The sequence below is a fragment of the Musca autumnalis genome, unplaced genomic scaffold (assembly GCF_047663935.1).
Source record: "Musca autumnalis isolate F117 unplaced genomic scaffold, ASM4766393v1 scaffold_2, whole genome shotgun sequence".
In the NCBI taxonomy this organism is placed as follows: domain Eukaryota; kingdom Metazoa; phylum Arthropoda; class Insecta; order Diptera; family Muscidae; genus Musca; species Musca autumnalis.
Window position 1 is genome coordinate 146,597,785 of NW_027411755.1, and position 9,605 is coordinate 146,607,389.

The window sequence follows — 9,605 nt, forward strand, 5'->3', positions numbered from 1 at the left end:
ACACAAATATTGTTTTGACATGTCTCTCTCTCTTTAATTTTGAAAATAGAAACATATACAAATATATTGAAAATACAAAATTATTCAGAATTTATGGAAAATATGAATGAAAAGTGTGTTGTTAAATATAGAAGATACATTTGAAGGAAAGTCTATTGCTTTTCCTGTTCATCTAATGAATATTTTATGTTTTTTCGGTTCAAATTTTCGTGAAAACAAGGAAACAAAAATGAAGGAAATTTTGTTTATGTTTCTCTTAATTACGAATGGTGTCGTGGAAACGGGTTAATTCGTGTACGTCGTTCGACAGGCGAACAACGTAATTGAAACGCTCGTGTGAACATGACATAAGGAAAGGATCAAAGACGGGTGGGGCCGACTATATGATACCCTACACTGTGAATATGGAAAATATAAATCGGAGCTATATCCAGATCTTAGCCGATTTCGATATAATTTGCCACATTTATTTACAGACCGAATTCAGTCACACATTCCAAATTTCATCGAAATCGGAAATATATAGCGTGTTTGGTACAGAAAATACGTGAAATCGGCCGAAAATATATATGGAAGCTATATCCAAATCTGAACCGATTTCGATATAATTTGGCACACTTATTTCTAAACTGAATTCAGTCTAACATTCTAAATTTCATCAAAATCGGACGTATATAGCGTGTTTAGTGCAGCAAATACGTGAAATCGGGCGAAAATATATATGGGAGCTATATCCAAATCTGTACCGATTTCGATATAATTTGGCACACTTATTTCTAGACTGAATTCAGTTAAACATTCCAAATTTCATCAAAATCGGACGTATATAGCATGTTTGGTGCAGCAAATACGCGAAATCGGCCGAAAATATGTATATATGGGAGCTATATCCAAATCTGAACCGATTTCGATATAATTTGGTACATTTATTTCTAGACCAAATTCATTCACACATTCCAAATTTCATCGCAATCGGAAATATGTATATAGCGTGTTTGGTGCAGAAAATACGTGAAATCGCCCGAAAATATATATGGGAGCTATATCCAAATCTGAACCGATTTCGATATAATTTGGCACACTTATTTGTAGACCGAATTCAGTCACACATTCAAAATTTCATCGCAATCGGAAATATGTATATAGCGTGTTTGGTGCAGAAAATACGTGAAATCGGGCGAAAATATATATATGGGAGCTATATCCAAATCTGAACCGATTTTCACCAAAAGCAATAGCGTTCTTTCATTGTAGTCCCCAACTTTCAGCTGAATCGGACAAAAAATGCGACCTGTATGTTTCGAACAAAAACACATGGACAGACGGACGGACATGCATAAATCGACTCAGAAACTGATTCTATGTATATCCCCAAAAGGAACTATGGGTCTATTTCGTTTCCTTTTGTATGTTACATACATATGCACAAAGACATAATACCCCTTACCAGAGTGTGGTGTAGGGTATAAAAAACGTCGATAATAATAACATTAAAGAGCTTCTAGCGATATCTAAATTGAATGGTTAAATTATCGTTAAATTATATGTTCCCGTATTGTTTTGGATTCGAAAATTATATTATGGTCACAAAACTTCACCATCAAAAATTCTCAACATAGGTCCACGTTTTGGTATAGCTCCCATATAACAGTACCTCCCGATTTTAGAGGTTTTGAGGAGTTTAGCTACATTGTTGACCGAACTATATGCAATTTGACATTTGAGGTTTCGAGTGCTCACAAAAGTTCTCCGCCAAAAATTTGTCAGCATACGTCCATTGCTATAGACCCCATATAAAGACACAGTGTTGCCGCTTCCATACAAAAGTGGACAAAAATAGAAGGCTTTAACATAGGTTGATGAATTTTTGCAGAAGTACTTATTAGGGCATAGGAATGGAAAATATCAACTTTGGTCATTATGGATATAGCCCCCATATATATCTTTTCCCGATTTTGCTACAACTCCTTAAATTTTGATCGAATAGCCTTCAATTTTTTACAAAAATCGGATCAGATTTGAATATAGCTCCCATATATATCTTTTACTATAAATCGCTCAATTTTTGATTACTAGCCTTCAAATTTAATATGTGATGTGGCAGGGATGGGCAGAATGTTTTAACACATTTCGCTTCGGAAGATACATATGTCCAATTTACGGAAATCAAGAGCTAATGCTAAGTTTACATTTACGAAATCCACTCGATTTCAACTGTCAATTCCATAGCTCAAACGTCAAATGAATTCTCATCTGGATTTAATTTGACGTTTAACCTATGGATTTGACAGTTGAAATCGAGTGGATTTCGTAAATGTAAACCAAGCATAAGATGGCAACAGGTGGCAATCAAAAGATATACTTTACGAAATATTCAGAATTTATATCTATATATATAAAATTGAAATTTGTTTGTCTGTTTGTTTGTTTGTTTGTTTGTTTGTGCCTTATAGACTCGAAAACCGCTGAACAGATCTTACTGAAATTTTTAGGGTACATTGCGACATGGCCTGAAATGAAAATAGGCTATATCATTTTTTGAAATTTCGCGTTGATCTGGATATATAGCATCAAAACAGGAGGTACCTTCAAAAAATTTAGATTTTGTATGCAAATATCTTTAGAACTATTACAGATACAATCTCCAAATTTTGAAAGTGTGACGGAATTTGATGTAGAAATAAATGTACCAAATTATATTTAAATCGGTTCAGATTTGGATATAGCTCCCACATACATATATTTTCGGCCGATTTCCTTATTTTATGCACCAAACACGCTATATATGTCCAATTTCGCTGAAATTGTGAATGTCTGACGGAATTCGTTCTAGAAATAAAAGTGCCAAATTATATCAAAATCGGTTCAGATTTGGATATAGCTCCCATACACATATATTTTCGGCCGACTTTCTTATTTTATGCACCAAACACCTTATATATGTCCAATTTCGCTGAAATTTCGAACGTCTGACGGAATTTGTTTTAGGAATGAATGTGCCAAATTATATCGAGATTGGTTCAGATTTGGATATAGCTCCCATATATATTTTCGGTCGATTTTCTGCATTTGATGCACCAAACACGCTATATATGTCCAATTTCGCTGAAATTTGGAATGTGTAACGAAATTTGGTCTAGACATAAATGTGCCGAATTATATCGAAATAGGGTCAGATTTGGATATAGCTCCAATAAATATTTTCGGCCGATTTTCCAAATTTGATGCACCAAACACGCTATATGTGTCAAATTACGCTGAAATTTGGAGGGCCTGACAGATTTTGTTCTAGAAGTAAATGTGCTAAATTATATCGAGATCGGATCAGATTTGAATATAGCTCCCATATATATTTTCAGCCGATTTCCTGTATTTTACGCTATATATGTATAATTTCGCTGAAATTTGGAATGTGTTACAGAACTTGGTCTAGAAATAAATGTTCAGATTTGGATATAGCTCCTGTATATATTTTCGGCCGATTTCCTATATTTTATGCACCAAACTCGGTATATATATCCAATTTCGCTGAAATTTGGAATGCGTAATGGGATTTGGTCTAGACATAAGTGTGTCAAATTATATCGAAATCGGTTCAGATTTGGATATTGCTCCTATATTTATTTTCGGCCGATTTTCTGTATTTGATAGATCAAACAAGCTATATGTGTCCATTGTCGCTGAAATTTGGGATGTCTGACGGAATTTGTTCCACAAATAAATGTGCCAAATTATATGGAGACCGGTTCAAATTTAGACACACTATATATGTCCAATTTCACTGAAATTAGGAAAGCGTAACGGAATTCGCTCTAGAAATAAATGGGACAAATTATATCGAAATCGGTTAAGATTTGAATATAGCTCCCATATATATTTTCGGCTGATTTCCTGTATTTTATGCACAAAACACGCTATGTATGTTCAATTTCAATGAAATTTGGAATGTGAGACGCGATTTGGTCTAAAAATAAATTTGACAAATTATATCGAAATCGGTTCATATAGGAATATAGCTCACATATATATTTTCGATCGATTTCGTGTTTTTGTTACGTATGTTCAATTTCAAAGAAATTTTGAAGACTTAGCAGTCAGTAGAAATCATCATTATTTACACAAGTACTTATAGTTGGGAAGGAATTGGCCAAGGCTACAGCTATTAAGTACAATATCTTTGAGAGACTTCTTAAGATTTATGTTTTATTGTGATATATCTAAATCATTAGGAATACTTATAGGCGGAAAGGCTTTCGGAGGAGTGTTACCTCCTGAAACATACAAAAATACCATAGTAGCTCCATACAAATCCTGAATAGGTATATAACGACTTCATATCTCCTATATTTATTCGTTAAAATATTAAAAACGTTAATATAATTATGGCATTCCATTATATTTTATCGTAGCCGGGGCAGCATGGTAGAACAAATACAAGGTAAAGTTAATACTACAACAAATACAACTCGAACAACAACCACAAAGGAATTTGTTTTTGTTTGTAAACCTTAGTCCCAATTTACATTGGGCGAGTTTACTTGCGGCAATTGTCATTTTGTAGGAGAGAGAGGTGAGGCATATGGTAACCCTTTGCCTCTCAGCACCCTCTCACACCTACAAACTGACAATTGCCGCAAGTAAACTCGCCTAATGTAAATTGGGACTTAGTGTCAACGTAAATGTAAACAAAACAAGGAAATGTCTATAAATTATTGGAATTTAAAAAACTAATAATTTTTCACATTTGATTGAATATTTTGGAAAACATGAATGAAAACTCGTTAGATTTTCAATTTGAATGTTTCCATATCATTCCACTAAATGCATAATTTCTCGCAGAAAGCAGAATACTTGCAAAAATGTTTCGGGTCGCTGGCAATTCATTGAAAAAAGAGAAGATGTTTCAATCATTTGCTTTTGAAAACAAAAAAGCACATGTTTATTAGGGCTTCATTCTTTTCAAGTTTAAGAAAATACCACACATATTAACAAATATTGTACCGCCTCTATAAGCGGTGTTTTAGTGTGCGGCATGTCGTTCGGACCTGGAGGAGGTTACATGTCAATGATATGAAGCCGTCTTTATGGGAAATAGTTTTTTTTTCTGATGAATAAATTTGTTCTTCAAATATATATATCCCTAATATACATCGAACATAGAAATAAATACATAAAATGTCGAATGGAATTTGACACTAACACTACAACCCAGTTCAGTCAGCTGGGTATTGCTGCTACCTTTTCTTGTTCTACCATGCCGGGGCAGCAAAGCGCACCGGGTTCAGCTAGTTTTTTATAAAATTTAAATTTTTAATTTTTGATAACGCTACTTTGCTCATGTCCAGTTGATGTCAACTTCTTGTACTAAAATGTTATATTTATAGCCCGCACATCAAATCCCCATCCAAAACTTTTAATATTATCAACAAATTTTTCAGAAATAATTATTTTAGTGGTCGTTTAATTTTCATATGATTATCGCTTTAGATTACCAGCGAAATATTTTTCATATTTAAAGAGCTATAACTTCGTTATGGATACACATATCGACAAAATTCTTTCAGATCCGTAAATGTAATCACTGCGGCCTCATTGTGCGCCGCCCTATTGAAGACATTTTTAGATATATTTTTTGATCTCATTTGGCGACAGGAAAAAAAAACTAATTATTCCATTTTAGTTTAGAATATTTTTAATGGTGGAGGATATAAATAGTTTGTGCTGGCCGAACTCATCGATTCTTTCCTTCTTGTTATATTTTAATATTAATATTTTTATCCATAGCTGGCCAGCTGATGCGTATAGTTCGAATTACGCTGCATTCGGAACCTATGTCCCTTCTAAAGGTTGACCAACATATGCTCTTTCATGAATGTGGTCGTTCCATTTGAGTTTCCTATACAGGATTACTTATCTTGATCGATCTTCGTCAACGTGTGGCAGTTTTGTTTTCCTGGTAAATATTTCTCTTTTTTGCTGGGTTTACGTTAAGACCTCTTGGTCTAGCCCATTATAAGCTATTTCTACAAATACGTTAAGAATAATCATAATCTCGTCGGCATAGTAGACTGGTTCAATTCCTTCTTCGGTTAAGATCCTCAATACACTATTTATAGCAGGAATCCACAATAGAGCTGATAAGATCCCCTTTGGCGTTTCTCGACCAACTTTGTCTCTTATTGTTATGTCATGTAGCGCGCAGCTTATTCATCTATTCCTTGGCATATGGTTTATCAGTTCCTGAGGGCCGGTTAACCTGAAACTCGTCTAAAGATTGGATCAGCGTTTCAGCGCTGACGTTGTGTATACTTCTTATTTTTGAAGGTTCTCTGTATATGGTGTATTATCCCTTGTAATACTCTTTCCACTGATCTGTATTTAAGCATAACGTTTGAAAACTTACTTTCTTTAGTCACTGTCCTTAGTAAGAATGAGGTTAACTTCATCAGTTTGTGAATAAAAACAACCTTTGCCTCTTGCCAAACTATAGGAGTATACGTAACATTCAAGCAAATATAGCCCCTTTTCCCTTTGAAGTAAGGCCGGTCTGTAGTGGGATTCTATATCTCATTTTTGCTGTTATCGACAAAAATCGGTAAAATTAAATTGCAAAATTATGACTAAAAACATAAAGAAAAGTTGGCATCACTGTTTGTGTCGGTAGAGGCTAGCGACTACTTTTTATTCATCGTTAACTTACCGAAAAATTTCGTTAATTATCGAAATTATAAGCATTTTAATTTTACCGACAATTATCGATAACAGCAAAAAAGAGTTACAGAATCCCACTACTGGGCTTCTGTTGAGTATTCATTCTCTGTTGATGTCACTGTGTGAGCCATAGTTCTCGACGGAAGGTTTCCTAGGGTTTCTTTGTTTTCAATGAAACAAACATTTTCTACAACACAGGAGTTTGGTAGTAATTCAAACAAATTACAGGTTCTCGGTCGAGTCCCGCATTAGCTTAGAAAATTCATACTTTATATGGTTTAGGCAAGCGACATTGTTTTTTACCGTCCTAGGTTCTTGGATTTATTCTCTCAGGGCTACGTTTGCCATTTCACTCGGATGGAGGTTTACTTGGATGACCTCAATCATAAGTTCTCTAAGAGAGAGCCCTCGCATGAGAGCCCAAGTTGTACATTAAGAAGGAGGTCTTTCAACAATTTGTCGCTGACCATTTTCTCGATGTCTTCGTGATGATCTTTGGGAAATCTACCTTAACCTCTACTAGTGTCGTTCTTGACTAAGTTTATATGCACATTTGAAAGTGGGAAGACCTTTTACTTTTTGGTTGGTTGGTTTCGATGGCTTTTGGTCGGCTATTAAGCCGCCCCTTGCCCTTCTCGAACTACCGTCGTTGAGCCCATGACAACTGCTTCCCTAAAGTTGTGAAGTTTGCAAAGCCATCCGCTTTTAGTAAAGAATTAATTACACAACGTTTGTATCTGTTTCGTTTTTTTTCTGTCAGATTCCGAGTCAGGGCCGCTCCCATCTTTAAGGGTTAGGTCCGGATTATACTCTCCATAAGTTTAGCGTTCTCCTCCTCTCTTTTTCAACGCACCGACATCTGTGGGGGATTGTGACTCACAGGCAGACGAATTAACGATAGTTTGGCATTTAGGGTGCAAAGTGAACAGAAAATATTATTACCAAAAAATCCCGATACAAAAAAGCCCTGTCGACATTAACGCCGTTTTTACCTGTTCCTCATAAATTTAAAAACTTTTACAGGGTGTTGTGTTCCGGAACAAAAACAATGTGTCGAGGCTGACATTGTTAATATTTTGGTCTGTTCCAGTACTGCAAGAATCTACTAATTTTTACTATTATTTGCGATAACATAAAGGAAAAAATGCTATCGTAGTAAAAAATAGTAGCTTCTTGCAAGTTCTGGAACAAAGCAATAGTTGTATATAATTGTCATATACATACATTTTCTATGTTTTTAGTTTTCTTAATTAGCTCAGATTTTGCAATATTCTCTTCTATTTATTCCCCATGTTGTAAAATGATTTTTTAAGAAAATATTTAGCCAAATTTCTTTTAAAAATAGGTTTAATTGTTAAACTTTAATACCAGTTAGAAATCGATGTTGCCTACCCTTTGAGAATCCGAAATACCAAGTTACAGCCACTTCAGCAGAAAAAATCCTTTAAAAGACTCCACATCGGGCTGTATTGTTTACCTTCCAATCTGAGAACCGATTATCAAAAATTAACCACAAGATTTAAGCCACAAGAACGTGAACCTATCCCACAGTTCTCTAGAGGAATGTTTTATAATCCAAAACTGAGACAATTTACGAAATTTTAGAAATTAATTTAGAGCAATGCAGCTAAAACTCTGAAAATACCGAAAATCAAGCGGTACCGTTCAATGGGGGAAAAGTTTTATAGCCCCAAAGAACACTAAATACCAATTTTCAACCATTTCGATGTGATAATGGGAAAAATCTTTAAAATACCGAAAATCGGGATGTACCGTTCTTTAGAGTCTATATCAAAACGTGCACCTGTAATGACAAATTTCTGGCAGAAAATTTTGTAGCCTCAAAGAAGGCTAAATACTAATTTTTAGCCCTTTTGGTGTGGTAATTAAGCTAAAACCGTAAAAATGTCGAAAATCGGGAGGAATTTTATGTTAATCAAGAATATATCATCGCCGAGTCCGAACGGCGTGTCTTACGAATGTCGCCAACATTACTGAGGCGTATTTTGCCACTGTTGAAAATATAAGATGACAAAGACAATTATTTCCTCCATATTATGGTGAAGGCTATAATTAAAGTCGATAGTTCATTGGCTAATAAACTCTTAAAAAATTAGCTTAGTCTATTTTATTAAATTCCAATTATGTTTAGTTAATTGTATGCATTAATTATGTTTGCATTCCGTCAAAAGTTATGCCATTAATCAGATTTTCTGAACCTCTACCTATGTACCAGTATTTGCCAATTGAAACATTGTTACAAATGGAAGCCAACATTTCAGATTGCATGTTGAGTTAACGTTTTGTTCTTTCTTTTAAATCATTATTCCTGTCATTTATTGTTATGATGTTCAATTTAGTGTATTCGGCTTCCAAATTATCCTGCCAATACCAAGTAAATCATATTTATGACGAACATACATGCATATGTACATAATAGGATATCTTTTGTCTATTATCTAAATTGTGAAACAATAAAGTTGGAATTCGTAAAGAAAAGAAAACTAAACATTGTCGTGATTATAATTTCATGTGTTCCAAAAATGTCATATTTCTTTATTAGCTCTGCGTGTGACTTATTGATATTTAAATAGGTACGTTTCGATTTATTTATGAGCTGTCGATTACATAAATTAAAGTTATTCCTAGACTAACGGAACAAGAATAATTGTTGGGAACAGTTTAAAAAGTTTTCAACATGTGGTATCAGTTGTTTCTTTTATCAAGGACTAGCAAAGGGTCATCTACTTCGTATGCGGAAAGGGAATAAAATACAAATAAACAGCACTGATGATGAACACTGGATATTTGTATAATAATAGCAATTTTAATTTGTATTTAAATTCATTTAAGTAATGTTCGTTCGCCTTTATTTGGATTTCCAAGAAATCGCA